This window comes from Erpetoichthys calabaricus, chromosome 3, assembly GCF_900747795.2.
Source record: "Erpetoichthys calabaricus chromosome 3, fErpCal1.3, whole genome shotgun sequence".
NCBI lineage: Eukaryota > Metazoa > Chordata > Cladistia > Polypteriformes > Polypteridae > Erpetoichthys > Erpetoichthys calabaricus.
The window spans coordinates 211282514-211300072 of NC_041396.2; the positions used below are offsets into that span (position 1 = coordinate 211282514).

At 39.9% G+C, this 17559-nt stretch overlaps 1 protein-coding gene across 2 annotated transcripts in view; it reads left to right on the top strand.

Annotated features, from left to right (window-relative positions):
• The window catches only part of sh3yl1 (SH3 and SYLF domain containing 1), a 75979-nt gene that overhangs the window by 14335 nt on the left and 44085 nt on the right, over positions 1-17559 (top strand). The gene's annotated exons all lie outside the window — the stretch shown is intronic.

Here is a 17559-nt window from a genome sequence, read left to right on the forward strand (position 1 = left end):
GCTACCTTCTGTCAATGCCTGTGTCTATTAAATTTGGCAAAATGCTGCCCACCAAAAATTTTGACCCCCAGGGTGTCAGCTTAGGTTGCCCATATGGCAGGGCCAGCCCTGTCTACCCATGAAAGGAGAAATACTGTGAGTAAGAAAGTACTGATTCACATTCTGATGGATTTACATTAACCAGCGTTAATTTTGTTGATAAAAACTAAGATTAAAAATACTCGTCAATGACATTTTTTCAGTGACGAAAACAGAACGAAAACTAAGTAAAAATGTGCCTTTAATGACGAAAACTAAGCAGAATGCTTTTAAAATCATTGTTGACGAAAACTAAACAAAACGAAAACGGTACAGTCAGAAGACTGGACAGTGAGCAATGTGAAGCTCTTTGCATTTCTCTAGTACACCTGACATTACACAACTAATAACGAACATGAATGCAGCGGAGTAGTTTTAAAAATATGTAAGTACGCTTGTAATTGGATAACACTAAGCTTGGGCGCCATCAGGAAATCTTCATGTCAGCTGAATGCTGCTCCACTCCACTCTGCTCTGTCAGTCAACGTAATTCTCGTGTAAAAAAAAAAAAAAAAAAAAAAAAAAAAAAAAAACAGTCAGATATATGGACCAATTTGTAACTGTTATCTTGTAGTGTCATGCATTTGTTACATCAGAAAATTACGGAGGGATTAATCACTTTTAATCCAGGGTCCTCCACAGTCCTGATAAAGGAACGGAAGCTTGCAGTCATTCTTTGATTGTAATGAGCACATCTACACCTATTCATCTGCGCATCCATCCATTTGTAACTGGTGGAAACAGTTCAAGGTTGTTGATGAAACCGCCTTGCACAAATACACATACAGGCACAGTGGCAGTGACAACAACAATCATTACAATTAAACATCGAGGCAAGTTTCAAATGAAGTGGCAATTTGGCTTGTCTACATCACCGATGAAACGCAATTGCTCCATTTGTTAATACTAACATAAAATGTATTTAAGATTTCAGTCGTTGAACTGCTTGAAGTGCATTTCTGAATTAATATGATATGTTCATGTACAGTACGACAAAACAGTACTTCTTCATTGTGGAATACGACTCTGAAGACACTAAATTTGTGTTATTTGATTGGTTTTCGAGGGCTAAAGTAGGAAGAATATAGTAAAAGCATTTATGTAATATATTAGAATAGTACGTTAGTGAATGTAATGCAGTCTTTCAGTTATGAGTAATTTACTACAGATAACTTGTGTAATTGTGGATTTGCTCACAGGCTAAGCAATAACAAAGTACTGATCACTTATGTCAGACACTTTGGAAACAGCACAGCAAAGGCTCTTTTACGAGAGTTCTGAAATATTGAAAATATATATCCTGTAAAAAATATGACTCAGCCATTAATTGTTACTCTTTACTGAGTTTTTTTAACAAGCTAATTGTGTGAATATAAATCTTGCAATAGCAAATTCTGCAAACCTAACTGAGTGATTCTCTGACAAACCAGATTTTAAAAGTGTTTGTTTCAAAAACAGCTTTTCAGTTGCTACAGAAAAAATTTAAAGTGTGCACAGGGTCAGATAAATCAGATTGCCCTAGTACCACACAATCTTTTGCTTTGAGAATGTCTAGCTGGCCATTGCTTTAGTATTAACCACCACAGTGACCTCCATCAAAGACATGAATCAACCCATCTTCCTTTTATAGTAGGTGTGACCACCAAGTTCAGAAATAACGCAAAGTATTCAATTTATTTTCCTTTAATATCCCAACTCAGTGTCCATATTTACCCAAAGTGAGCAATGTGCTATCTTTCCATCCAAAGTATAAAATCATTTGTATGAGTCTGTAATTTTATTTGAAGAAAGTAACATTCCATACAATCAAGTTGAACTTAACAAAACAGATTTTTTTTAATATTCTTGTATATATTCAATGCCATACTGATGCCAGTTGCATGGAATTTGGCAGATCTGCTACTTTTTTTTAAACTTGAAAGTTGTTTTCTGCTGCTGTCTATGAAAGGCTTTTGGCTGTTTAATCCGGATAAGTTGTACTAAGATGTAGAGATTGCTTTTCCTAAGGTAAGTATTACATTTGGTCAAAACAGAGGCCCTGTTGATTGTTTTCAGCAATCCATCATTACCTGTTAAGGATCTGTGCAGTTAACACGTTGGCCATCTCAGCCAAATTATTGTCATTGGGTGATGGCCAGTTGATAGCTCAGCATTTTGTTTTATTATAGGTACAAAATATATTACTTCAGAGCAGAAGACACTACTCTAGATTTAGTCATTGATATTTGGCTTAATGTGACATGTACCTTTTTGAGAAATCCTTAATCATGTTTTTTATAATTGACATTCCCATATTAACTCATGAAACAGAGGAGCTGTATTGAAGTATCTCCTAGTAATAGTACAGAGTAGTCTTTACTCTTTCATGTAACCTTTTCTAAGAAGAAACACTACTGTAAAAGTTTACATCTCTGCACCATGACATTATATTGATACTATCCTCTCAACAACTGGAACATATTCTAAATACATACCTCCCAACCAGGAGACATATCTTTTTCTGACCTTTTTTGTTGGATCATGCTGTCACACTAGTGAAATAATTTAGTATGTCAGTACTGAGAGATTCATTTCTCCTTTGTTGTTTGTGATGTACTTTATAAATACTGATTTGTTATAGTTGTTTTATAGTATTTAGACAAGACTACATGATTGCATAAATGAGAGATTTAGGGAAAATATGTCCTTGATTTAAATGCCACTACTTATTAATCTTTAATTGCTTTACTTTTTCCAGTGCAGGAGTGTGTGATTAAAACTGATTGCACGTTAAGTAAGGATGAAAATGATTGCTCATACAGATCAGTCTCATATGTGATGCAAGCCACAAAACCACCTAAAAAGCTGGATGCTATTGTGCTGAGCTATTGCCTCATCGAAGGCAGACTTAATAATAGAAATTGGGAGAACAGAGTCAAGTAAATGCTTCTGAACATTTCTAAATTCAATGCTGTTGAAAAAGTATTTTCCTTCTTCCAAATATCCTCTATACAGTGGAACCTCGGTTCACCGAACGTCTCGGTACACGTACAAATCGGTTTATGACCAAAAAGTTCGCCAAACTTTTGCCTCAGTTCACGACCACACACTCGATATACGAACAAGCCAGTTTCTCTTTCGGTTTGTACATGTTCAGTCTCTCCCTGTGCATTTCCTGTGCAGCGAGCAAGAGCGAGAGAGGGTTCCAAAGCCACTTTTTAGTCTCTGGGCCTCCACAGGAAGAGACATTATCTCTAAATAAAGAATAGTTTGAATAGTGGTGAATCATTCCAGGAAAGGCTGCCCTGCTAAAAAATACCCCAAATCCGCAGTGACGACTCACTGAAGAAGTCGCAAAGCATCCCAGAAGAACATCCAAAGAGCTGTAGGCTTCTCTGCCCTTAGCAATAGTCAGTGTTCATGACTCCACGATAAGAAATAAGAAAATGGAATTCATGAAGGGCGGCACGGTGGGGCAGTGGTAGCGTTGCTGCCTCGCTGTTAGGAGACCTGGGTTCGCTTCCCGGGTCCTCCCTGTGTGGAGTTTGCATGTTCTCCCCGTGTCTGCATGGGTTTCCTCTGGGTACTCCGGTTTTCTCCCACAGTCCAAAGACATGCAGGTTAGGTAGATTGGTGATTCTAAATTGGCCCTAGTGTGTGCTTGGTGTGTATGTGCGTCCTGCGGTGGGCTGGCACCCTGCCCGGGACTGGTTCCCTGCCTTGCGCCCTTTGTTGGCTGGGATTGGCTCCAGCAGACCCCTGTGACCCTGTGTTTGGATTCAGCGGGTTGGAAAATGGATGGATGGATGGAATTCATGAAAGAGTAGCAGGGTGGATAAAATCAGTATTCGTCTCACATTTGCTAAGAAACACCTGAATGATTCTCAGGTCTTTTGAAATAATATTCTTTGGAAAGGAGAATCACAAGTAAAACTTGTTGGACAATATGGGTCCCACAATATCTGGCATTAAGCTTATACAGAGACTGACTTTAGAAATGTCATACCTTCAATAAAACATGGTGTTGGAAAGCTTTGCTGCCTCATGACCTAGAAGATTTTCCAAAGAGAATGTATGGTCATCTGTCCATAAGCTGAAGTATAATTTGGTTATGCAGCAGTACCATGATCCAAAACACAATAGTGAGTCTACAACTGAATGACTCCATACTAACAAAAATTAATATTTTGGAGTGGCCTTGTCAAGTCCTGACTTTACTCTAAAAGTGGCAGGACCTGAAACAAGTAGTTCACACTTAACAAGCCTATAAATTTAAGCAATTTTGCTAAGAATATTGGGTAAAATATCTCAACAGGATGTGAAGGACTGATAAATTATAGGAAACACATAGGCATGATTATTGCTGCTAAAGAATGCTGAAACCAAGTACAGTGATCCCTCGCTATATCGCACTTCGACTTTCCCGGCTTCACTCCATCGTGGATTTTAAATGTAAGCATATCTAAATATATATCACGGATATTTTGCTGGTTCGCGGATTTCTGCGGACAATGGGTCTTTTAATTTATGGTACATGCTTCCTCAGTTGGTTTGCCCAGTTAATTTCATAGAAGGGACACTAGTGGCAGATAGCTGAGAAGCTACCCAACCAGAGCACGTATTACGTATTAAATAAAACTCCTCAATGATATATGATATGCTTCCCACGCAGTGCTTCGCATACTTGAAAGCCCGAACAGCACGTATTGATTTTTGATTGTTTGTTTTTCTCTGTCTCTCTCACTCTCTGACATTCTCTGCACCTGATGGAGGGGGTGTAAGCAGAGGGGCTGTTCGCACACTGGCCTAGAGGATACGGATGCTCCCCTAAAAAATGCTGAAAGACTACCTTCACATTGCTCCCTTCCTTGCAGCTGCTTTGCCCGGCGGTGCTTCGCATACTTAAAAGCCCGAACAGCCCTATTGATTTTTGATTGTTTGCTTTTCTCTCTCTCTGTGTCTTTCTCTCTCTCTCTCTCTGACATTCTCTGCTCCTGATGCGCACTCCTTTGAAGAAGAAGATATGTTTGCATTCTTTTAATTGTGAGACAGAACTGTCATCTCTGTCTTGTCATGGAGCACAGTTTAAACTTTTGACTAAAGGGTGTTATTTCATGTCTAGAGGGCTCTAATAATGTTAAAAAAACGTATTTAGAAGGCAGTAAACAGGTTTTCTATGCTCTAACTGCAAAAATATTCGATTTATAAATAAAGAATCCTACTTCGCGGAAATTCATTTATCGCGGTAGAGTCTGGAACGTATTAACTGTGATAAACGAGGGTTTACTGTATAGTAATTGAAATTACTATTTTTACTGGTGCACAAAACTTTTTGGAATATTTTCTCTGTAAATGAAAGCATTGAATATCATTATTCTCATTCTGCCATATCATATCTTTCTAGCAAGAATTCAGTGAGTTTTACTAACAGCAGTGATTGTCCTCATTAAGAAACTATCCATCCATCCATTTTCCAACCCGCTGAACCCGAACACAGGGTCACAGGGGTCTGCTGGAGCCAATCCCAGCCAACACAGGGCACAAGGCAGGAATCAATCCCGGGCAGGGTGCCAACCCACCACAGGACACACACAAATACACCCCCACACCAAGCACACACTAGTGCCAATTTAGAATCGCCAATCCACCTAATCACCATGTCTTTGGACTGTGGGAGGAAACTGGAGCTCCCGGAGGAAACCCACGCAGACACGGGGAGAACATGCAAACTCCACAAAGGGAGGACCCGGGAAGCGAACTAGTTAAGAAACTAGTTGGAACAAAAACTTACAGCCTTTATGGCTCTCCTGGACAAAGATTGATTGTCACTCCTCTAAACCACTATACTCTGTAAAGTCTCTTATGTAATAAAGAATGTTTGATTGATTGTATAATGGTAGATATTTATGTAAAAGAATAAATAAAGAGGAACACATAAATCAGATATGCTTTTTTTGGAGATTATTTTTCCTCCCTCAGCCGAAATATATGAGGTTGGCTTAAATGGTGACTCAAGGTTTTCTGTTTGTAGATGTGTGTGTGAGTTCATCTTATCCAGGGTTAGTTCTTTGCTTGCACCATATATTAATAATGTTAATTGGATTTAAAAGAAACAAATACCTTTTGTGCCATTGTCAGCATTGAACTAATATATCTGAGAAGCTAATTTTACCTGCCTTAAAGTGTCTTCACTCAAAATTTTTAAATGACGGACCCCCAGTCCAAATGTTTGGTTTTTTTGATACATAACAGTATTATAAGGAAAGCAATTGAGTCTTTTTTTTTTTTTTTTGATTCCATGTATATTTTCCAATTCATTATGTTTGCAGTACAAGAGCTTATGAGAAATGCTGCCAAAGGAGTGTGCATTCATTCATACAATGGTACCTTTGGTCTTCAGATGTGGTAATATTTTTAAATTTTGAATGCTCTGTTCGGGCAGCACAATGGGACAGTGGTAGTGTTTCAGATCCCAGGAGTTCCCAGTGTGGAATTTGCATGCTGTCTTCATGTCCATGTGGATTTCCTCCTGTTTCTCCCATCCCCCCACAGTCGAAAGACATGTAAATGAGGTGAATTTGCATTGTGTCTGTTTGTATGTTTTAACCCTGACATAAATGGCACCTTGTACAGCGATTGCCCCTGCCTTGCGCCCAGTGCTTGCTATGACAGGTTCCAGCTTCCCTGCTCAGTATATGTGGGTTTGGAAAATTGATAGTTGGATGCTCTTTTCATGTTCCTGTTCTAGCAGAAACACCTAACATTATACCCTTGGTTTGTTGTATTATGGCTTACTATGCTTACCCAGGGCTACTATTTAACATCATTCCATGGTATTACTCTCTCAACATGGTTTATGATTGTGTTTTATGCTTATGGTATTTGGACTGTATTGTCAATAGATACATTGGATTAAAATACAGGTAAGTACCAATGTAACAATAGGCTTCATGGCAATAACTCCTAGAAAAATTGGAAATTAAGGTCAAAGCTGTCTTATCTTACATTAAGACTACAAAATGACAACAAAAGCTCAGAAGCAAGAGGTCTCCATGACCAAACAGTTAACTTTGTGAGCTGGAATGTTAAAGGTCTCAATCACGAATTTAAGAGAAAGAAAATATTCTCTCACCTAACAGGTCTAAACACTAAAACAGTATTTTTACAGGAGACCCACTTATTAAGCAAGGATCATTTTCGGTTGCACAGAGACTGGACTGGCCAAATATTCCATTCCAGCTTCACAAAGAAAACTAGAGGTGTGGGAATTCTTATACATAGAACAATATCATTTGTAGTATCAGATGTAGTATCTGATATTGAAGAGAGATTTGTGATCGTCATTGGCAATTTATTTAACTGTACAATTATTTTGATAAATATCTATGCACCCAATGTGGATGAAAGGAACTTCATCCAAAACGTATTTGCATTCATTCCCAGTTTGAACACTCATAAAATTATAATGGCTGACGACTATAATTGTGTTTTAAATCCAGACCAAATAGGTCTCCTGCCACAGGGGCAATAAAATCTAACAATGCAAAAACAATTGCACAGTTTGTAACTGATCACAACTTATCAGACCCCTGGAGATTTCTAAACCCAAACTCAAGAGCATATTCCTTCTTCTCACCAGTGCATCACTGCTACTCAAGAATTGATTATTTCTTTATAGATAACATTTTTTTTCCTACAATTAAATCTTATTTAATTATTTTATTAATTATTTCCAACTGCACTTCTTTGATCGTGGAGCTCAAATCATTATGCCCCACATACTCATCTCGCAGATGGTGTTTTAACCCACTTTTATTAGCAGATGAGAACTGTACAGTATTTATATCCAAACAAATCGATTTTTTTAGAGACAAATACAGCCTAAGAGATCTCTGCAGGAACACTCCGGTAAACTCTGAAGGCTTTCTTAAGAGGACAGATTATTGCATATCTTTCCCACAAAAATAAATTGGAAACCAAGAAGGTACAGGAGCTAATCAGTGAAATTACCAGAATACATCAAGAACATGCCAGGTGTCCAGATGAGGCACTTCATAGGAAAAGACAGGCTCTGCATTTAGAACTCAACATCTTGACAACTAAAGAAATGGAACAACTAATTTTTAAATCAAGACATCATTACTATGAACACAGCGAGAAAGCTAATAAGATCTTAGCTCAACAAATACACAAGCAGTAAGTTCGCAATGCAATCCCAGCTGCCACCAACACAGACAGAGACAAAATATTGACCATAAAAACGTATTGCACACATTTAGAGAATACTACAAATCCTTATATTCTACTGAGTTTAAAGAAGACAATACACAATCTAATGTGTTTCTGGATGCATTACAGATACCACGATTAGATACTCTCAGTACAAAGGAATTATATAAACCTCTGGCATTATCAGAATTACTAGATGGTATAAACTCATTTCAGAGTGGGAAAGCAGCAGGCCCTAATGGCTACCCTGCTGAATTTTATAAAAAAAAAAAATCTTAAAATTAGTTAGCTCATTATTATTAGCAACATTTACAGAAGCTAGAGATAGTAAAATGCAACCTCAAACTTTTCGCCAAGCATTAATTACTGTCTTTCTTAAGCAAAATAAGGACTTATTACAATGTGCATCATACAGACCAATCTCACTCCTTAATAATGATGTTAAGATACTCTCCAAAGTCCTAGCTAGAAGGATTGAGAAAATGCTTCCTTCAGTAATATCACAAGACCAGACTAGATTTATTAAAGAAAGACACAGCTTCCAATCTTCGAAACCTGTTTAATGTAATATATTCACCCACAAAGTCTAACACCCTGGAGATTATATTATCGTTGGATGCAGAAAAAGAATTTGATATGGTTGAATGGAACTATCTTTTCACTACATTGGAGAAATTTGGGTTTGGCTCAAACATTATACAATTGTATACCAGTCCAGAAACTTTAGTTTGTTTTAACAACATTATTTCAGACTCCTTTAAACTAGAATGTGGTACTAGGCAAGGATGCCCCTTGTCACCACTGCTTTTTGCAGTTGCCATCGAGCCACAGGCAGTTCACTTTTGAAATGCTTATGAGATAAAGGGGATTATCAGAGAAGGACTTGAGCAGAAAATTTCACCACATGCAGATGATATTATCTATCAGATCCACAAAATACTGTGCCTGCATTGCTAACAGAATTTCAAAAGATTTCTGGTCTCAGAATTGATTTGAATAAAAGTGTGCTCTTTCCAGTGAACTGTCAAGCACATAATATCAGATTAGACACCTTCCCTTTTATCATCAGAGATCAGTTTAAATACCTAGGGTAAATGTCACAAGTAATCATAAAGCTCTTTATCAACAAAATTCTGATGTCTGCATGGAAAAAATTAAGCAAGACTTGCATAGATGGTCTACCCTACATCTCACTTTAGCTGGAAGAATTAACGCTGTGAAGATGAATATCCTTCCTAAGCTTCTTTTTCAAAACATTTCAATATACATCAATAAATAATTTTTTAAGAAGTTAGATTCAGTCATTACCTCATTAATTTGGAATTCAAAGCATCCACTTACCCAAAGGGACCTAGGGACCTAAGGCAGAAGGCGGCATGTCTCTACCTAACTTTCAGTTTAACTACTGGGCAGCAAATATACAAGCTATAAAAACCTGGACACTACAACAGATAAATGAACATACACAGGCTTTGTCTGCAATAGAAATAAAATGTTGCAGTACTTCTTTATATTCTTTGCTTTGTTACCCTAATAAGTACAAGTTATTGCCAATATACTGACAACCCAATTGTGCTTAATTCACTCAGAATATGAAACCAATGTAGGAAGTACTTCAAGATAGAGAAGCTTTTATCTGTGGCACCTCTACTCGATAACCTGGTCACCTGTGCATGATCATTTCCTGTGTCCTTTCTTGATAATGAACTTCATTCACATACACCAGTAGGGCTGTCACGTTTCCCTTATAATATGGGAATCCCCCATATTGGAACATAAAATGTTGCATACCATATTGAATCAATAAGGGATGCGATTTTTTTTTTCCTGTATTTTTGTACACATCATTTCACATATACCCTAGCTCTTTAAAGTGCAGAGAATAACATGAGGATAATTAAAATGAAACCAGTTATACAAGCAGAGTTAATGAGTTTTTTTGTGGTATACTAACATTGTAGACTGGTGAGCACTGTGTGCCGAGTCAGCATCATCCTTGCCATTGTGCAGTGTAGCGGAATATTGAGAACAAGATACTATACGCAGTTCTGTCAGCTAATGCAAGTCCATCCATGAAACGTAAGTGGCTGCCAAGGTATAGGTCTGAGTTGGTGACACAATATCAATGTATCAGCCCTGTCCCTGGCAACAAATATGATGGCCATCAAGGTTTTTCGGTTGCCCATGGAGGAAAATCTGACCTGAAACCACGTGGTGCAGGTGCTAGCCATCTCTATGCAGCTAAGGAGTAGATTACATAATGGAATTGCTCGGTTCCTGATACCTCATTCACACATCCCCCAAAGCAGAAATGGTATGTTGTTGTTGTTGTTTAATTGTATGTTACCTACTGTAGCCTAAAATAGCCTATAGTATACTGTAACCAGTAGAACTAGGCAATAATCAGTTTAAATTGAGCATGCTAATATCTCCATCCATTTGGGCTGAAGGTTACGATAGACTTATTTTATGTTTATAGTTACATTTATTTGCTTAGAAGACACTTTTATCCAAAGCAACTTACAAAGGTCGTTAACATAATAGAGTAACATCAGTCTAGGGACTGTTTTGAACAAGTGTAGTGGGACAGGTTACAAAAGTTAATAATCACAAGTAAGGAGCTATAAAGCTAGCATAATAAAAAATATCAATTAACAATATGACAGATATCCACTGAGCAAAAAACATTCATTAACAATTTGACAGATATTCACAGAACAGTAGCATTTTCAATCGCTTCTTAAACACATTGAGGAAGGCAGATCTGAACTTAATGTGTGCTACTACATGGAGCCAATGTTGCGACCTAAGCAGAAAAGTGACATGCTCCCATCTTGGCTGGCTGAATACGAGAAGGGCCACTGCATTTGGGATCATCTGCAGTGGTTAGATGGCACATGCGGGTCCTCCTGCTAGTAGTGAGTTGCAGTAATCTAGACTTGACAAGACCAAAGCTTGGACCAGAAGTTGTGCTGCATATTCAGACACATAAGCTTTGATTTTTGCAGATGTTATACAGATTCATAAATGATGCATTCTATGACAGTATGTAATTTGGCACATCTAAATAAATAACCCTATCAGGTAAAAAAAAAAAAAATAATCCTAATCTTTACACATTTTCAATCCAATTATCCAGGTAACAGCTGGATGACACAGTTAAGCAGAACCTGAGCTATAACTGTGCTGATTGTGCAGAAATGCTGAACCATTTTTTTTTCTGTTTTTTAATCCTTAATTGTTTGTGTAGTTGTTAGTGCTTTTGATATGTTGTCTTTCAACACAGTAGTTCAAACTATATGTTTTCCTAAATATTATAGCAACCTGCGGGGTTTTGGGGGGGGGGGGGGGGTTGGGGGTGTGGCAAAATGATTTTTAAAACTGTTTGGTGTTTGAAATTAATCAGTTATTTTTGCATTATAGAAAATATTGATATACTTGAAGGAAATATTGTGATTAATTTACAGTTAATTTCAAGTAAAAACTGTAATTGTGGGATTAATTGAGATTAAATATTATAGTCGAACAGCAGCCCAAATATATTTGCTCTCATTCATTTGGAGCTAATTTAGTTACTGGAGCAAATAAATTGAATATAAGTTTGAAACTAGGAGCATGTGCATCCCTATTTATACTATATCTCTGACCTTACACTATGTTATAGCCTGAGATAAACACTCCTTTTTCTTATTGTTATTTTTGGTTCTGGCCATGTAGTTTCGGCTAGGCATCTCATGACACAAGGCAGATAATGCTGTATGTAGTAATGAAAAGCTTTACACTTAAGAGAATTTCATGTTTTGCTTATTATTATTATTCCCTAATGTGTGTTTTATAACAAAAAATGAGTACTTGAGTATAATATGTTTCAATATTTTGTTTTGTTTTCATTTTCTAATTCTATTTTTGTATTTTGGAATGATTTCTGTAATTCCTGTCATTTATTCAACATTTTTACTTTTTTTACATTTGTACTTTTTTTTTTTACATTTTTACTACACTCATAGTAAATACTGAAAAAGTTAAAATTAAAAGGAGTTATTGTGCTTATTCTGTCATGGTTAATGCTAGAATTGAAAAGATAACTTTAAGAGTTGCATTTTTTCAATGGTTTATGTGAAAGAAATCTAATCTTCCTGGATATTAAAATCTTAAGATAAGCCACACTCTGCAGATAGTGAACATACAGTAATGGATCATTATGTTACAACCTTGATGACTCATTTGTACCTTAATATTTAATCATTATTTCATTTAAGTATCGTGTCTAAGAAATTACTGTATCAGTGATGTCATAGTAATTTATGAAGTAATGACCATCTTTTTTTTCTTTTTTTCTTTCTTTCAATCTGATTGTGAGTAGGCTGTTAGGTCAGAAAGAATTTTTATGATGATATATAATATACCTAACTACGAGAGTGGGGAATCAAGCAAGAAATTTTACTACTGGAGTTTTAGACTAATCATCAACAGAAGCTTACTGCATTCTTTAACACTTTTTTTTGTAAACAATCACCTTTTTTATTTGGAGTTTTATTCGTGTTTTCACTGGCCTTTAACATACTATATGAAGCTTAAATTTTCAGTTTGGCTTTTTTATTACATTTTAAAAGATTTTTGGGATAGTTTAAAAAAAATGCTTGAAGATGTACTCTTTAATGCAGTATTTAAACTGATTATTTACATCATTTTTTAAATTCACTCTATGAAGTAAGTTCCCTATATATGAACAAGTTCCGTTTCGAGAGCGCATTCTCAAGTCCAGTTTGTTAAGTCCAGCAAAGTTAGCCTAGGCACCCAGCGAACACAATGCATTCCCCCGACCCTCATCTCCTACAGAAATACATGTACAGCTATTTGTACACAAAGTGCCTTTAAAAGTTAATATTTGTATTTGTGTTATAGATTTAATTGTATTTTAACAACAGTTACTTTTTATTCCTATTGTTTTCCATCACCTGATCTCAGTACAGTAATCTCTACTACTGCTAGTGAATGAGTCTACGTATGCAGACCTAACATACCTCTCCCTCCTCAACCCTAATGGAAAACATGTTATTTGTACTTCACGTATAGTACAAATAGCTTTTAAAAGGAAATATTTTTCCTGTGAGATTTGTTTACGCTCTGACACTGTACGCTGAAACTCTGTTAACGTAGGCATGGATTTGCTTGTCCTAAGAGGCTCAAAGCATAACTCTCCTGCTGGCTGTTGGGTGGGAATATTTAAAACTGGCTGCTAACTTAACCCTGTGTTCTAGTGCTGTTTTCTCACTTGTGCATAAAGTCTGTCCACTCTTTTAAAAAAAAAAAATCTGAGAAGGGAGAGGCTGCAAGATGGTAACAACATCAACTGGGGTTTCTGAGAGTGCTGGAGAGACATTGTAGCGTCTGGAAGCGCTGCACCTATGTAAAGACAAAATTCACACGCCCTGCAGCATGGGAGGTGGCAGGGTGATAAGTGGAAAGGCAACACTTACGTATATAATTTAAGCACATTCAATAATAAAGTCAGTAGTTTTTGCCTGCATCGAGAAAACATTGTCTGGCGGGTTTTCTTTCCTCGCATGGCGGTATAACAGCTCACATTTGGATAACTCTGAGATGTGTCACAAACTCAACACAGAGTCATAGAAAGGTTTGGGGCAGCCATCCGTATAATTGATTTCCTGGCTGCAAAAGTCGTTTAAATGAATATGGCACTGATGTGCACACAACCAAGTCCAAAACAGAACTGAGGGAATAGGGAAAAGTTGCAGGCTTTTAAAGGGGAAGACAGGAAGTGAGATCATAGGGGTTGGATTCATGAAGGTCTTCAGCCATTGGTTCGAGCCCGAATGTGACATCACAGGGGCCGGAGCCGGTAAGGTCTCCTTCCATAGGCTTGGTCCCGGAAGTGACGTCAAGAGAGCCAGGTGGAATCTCCTGTGAATGGTCTACAGGAAAGGGAGAAAAAGAGTCGGTGCACTCTGCCACATCCCAGCCTGCCTCGGAACTGCCCTTACTCAAGCCCTTTAGCTGCCTCCCATGCGCATGTGTGTGACAAGGCCCCCCCTCAGCCCAGACCCGTCGGGTCGGGCGAACCTGACCGCGAGGTCGTGAATCCAAGAAAGAGCATCAGCATTGGCATGAAGAGCGCCCCGGCAATGAATGAGCGAAAACTTGTATGGCTGTAGGTGAAGAAACCACCGGGTGACCCGTGGATTCGACTCCTTGTGCAGGGCCATCCACTGTAAAGGTGCATGGTCCGTGACAAGGGTGAATTCCTGTCCCAACAGGTAGTACCTCAGCTGAGTAATCGCCCATTTAATCGCCAAAGCCTCCCTCTCAACCGCTGCATACCGGGTCTCCCGGTCCAACAGTTTCCGGCTCTGGAACATGATGGGGTGTTCCACACCATTGACACTTTGGCTCAGCACCTCCTCCAGGCCTGTGTCCGAAGCGTCCATTTGGAGGATGAAAGGCAAAGAAAAGTTAGGTACCTTCAAAATAGGTGCGGACGTAGGCCTGCTTCAAGTCACTAAATGCAGCACCTGTCTTTTCAGTCCATACCACAATGTTTGGGGCCCTCTTCTTTGTCAAATCAGTCAAGGGCGCCGCTCTCTCCAAGAACCGGAGAACAAACCGGCGGTAGTACCCCGCTAACCCGAGAAAGGCTTGGACCTGCCGCTTGGTTCGCGGACGGGGCCATTTCAAAATGGCATCTACTTTGGAGGCACTGTGGTTTCACGGTACCCCCACCCACCTGGTAGCCTAAATACTTGGCTTTGCTCAATCCAAAGAAACATTTCTTGGGATTAATCCGAAGCCCGGCCTCCACTAGCGTCAGCAATACCACTCGGACATGCTGTAGGTGTTCCATCCACGTGCTGGAATAGATGACCACGTCATCCAGGTAGGCAGCACTGTATAAATTATGAGGCCGGAGCACTTTGTCCACCAGACGCTGGAAGGTTGCTGGTGCCCCATGTAAGCCAAATGGAAGGACACGATACTGCCAGTGTCCACTAGGGGTACTAAACATGGTTTTAACCTTCGCAGAGTCTGTTAAAGGAACCTGCCAGTGCCACTTTGTCATGTCCAGTGTGGTCAAATATTGAACCTGCCCAAGCCTCTCGAGGAAGTCGTCCACTCGTGGCATTGGATAAGCATCAAATTGGAAGACTTGATTAAGCCGACGGAAGTCATTGCAAAACCTCCAACTCCTGTCAGGCTTAGCGACCAACATAATGGGACTGGACCAGGGACTATGACTTTCCTCAATCACACGTAGTTTCAGCATATGCTTGATCTCAAACTCCACTTCAGCCCTTTTTGCCTTGGGAAGACGATACGGGCGTTCTCGGACTATAACTCCGGGCTCTGTCACAATGTTGTGCTCAATCAGAGAGGTCCTTCTGGGGTTTTCACTCACTACCACCAGGACAGACAGGATAACTGTTTATAGCACCCGCCGTTTTCTGGGACTTAAATCTGCACCGAAGTTAAGGCTAGCCGTGTGAGCAAAGAGTGAGCGGGGCTGATTGGAGGAGGGATCGGGATCCCTGTCCTTCCACGGTTTCAGCAGGTTCACATGATAAACCCGCACCCTCGGCTGACGATTGGGTTGACTCACCAAATAGTCGACAAGTCCTTTCCTCTCCTTAACTTCGTAGGGGCCTTGCCAATGGGCAAGCAACTTAGAATGGGAGGTAGGCACTAGGACCATGACACGATCTCCCGGGTGTAACTCCCGGAGAGACGTGCTGCGGTCGTAATATCAGACCTGTGCTGATTGGGTCTCTTCCATGGGACTTTTAAGGAGGGGTCGAATTTTACCAAATCTATCGCGTAATTGTGCGATATACTCCAGCATGTTTGTAGAGGGAAGAGCTTCTTCTTCCCATCCTTCTTTTAGGATATCTAATATGCCCTGGGGTTGTCGCCCATACAATAATTCAAAAGGGGAGAACCCCGTGAAGGCTTGTGGGACTTCCCGATAGGCAAAAAGGATGAGGGGGAGGAGCTGATCCCAGTTCCTTCCATCCTCGCTGATCACCTTACGCAGCATTTGTTTGAGAGTTTGATTGAACCTCTCTAGTAAAACCGTCGGTTTGAGGATAATATTCCACGGTCTTTAAATGCTTTATTTTAAGTAACTTGGCAGTCTCTTTGAACATCTCCGAGGTAAAAGGTGTCCCCTGGTCTGTCAAGACTTCCTTGGGGATGCCAACGCGCGAAAGACCCCTAGTAATTCCCATGCAATGGCTTTAGAAGTGGCTGAGCGCAACGGAACAGCTTTGGGGTGTTTGGTAGCATAATCCTCGAGGACTAAAGTGTACTTGTGTCCTCTGGCTGAGGGCTCTAGAGGTCCGACTAAATCGACCCCAATTCTGTGGAAGGGAATATTAATCAGGGGAATAGGAATGAGAGGAACACGGTCCTTTCTAGGAATTTGTCGCAATTGACACTCCGGGCAGGAAGTGCAAAAGCGACAAACCTCCTCATTGATTCCTGGCCAGTAGAAGCGGAGCTTGATCCGCTCCAGGTTTTTCTCGATGCCCAAATGGCCACCTAGGAGGTGGGCGTGTGCGAACTCACAGACCTGCCGCCGGAAGGTCCGCGGGATTAGCAGTAGCCTTCTCTCCTGCCCGTCATGCTCAGCTATGTGATACAGAAGGTTATTTTCTAACACAAAGTGAGGACCCTGTGGCATCGACTGGTTAGTGTGCTGGCCGTTGACTAGGACCACTTCATTTTTTGCAAACTTCAGGGAATCGTCACTCCACTGCTCCCTTTTAAAAGAAGCCGGCGTCTCTCTAAATTGGAACCGCAAAAGGGAGAGAGGGTCTGGGCCGACCTCAGGGGGCGTGGTTTCCTCCCGTTCCGTCTCGGCGCTGGTGGATGATGTATCGGCCCGGGAGTTGCCACGTCACTCAGGGGGGCCATTTCGTCTCTCTCTGCCGGCTGGTTACACGGCATGGAGGCAGCTTGAGACGGCTCATTCCCATCTGTAACTAGGCCCAAGTTAACCCCAGGAGTGTTATGTGTCTCACCGCTTTTAATTTTAGACCAGTCCCGCCCTAGTATCACCGGGTGTGGAGGATCTGGGAGGACCACCACGGTTTCTGAACCAATCCTCCATAACTGATGACACAATAGGCGGACCTATACCAGTGGATTTCTCCGTGGACACAGGCAATACTGGTCATAAATTTTAATCACTGTCGTGATAGCACAAATCGGCGAGCAACAATGGAAATGTTGCTGCTGGAATCAAACAAAGCAGTAGTT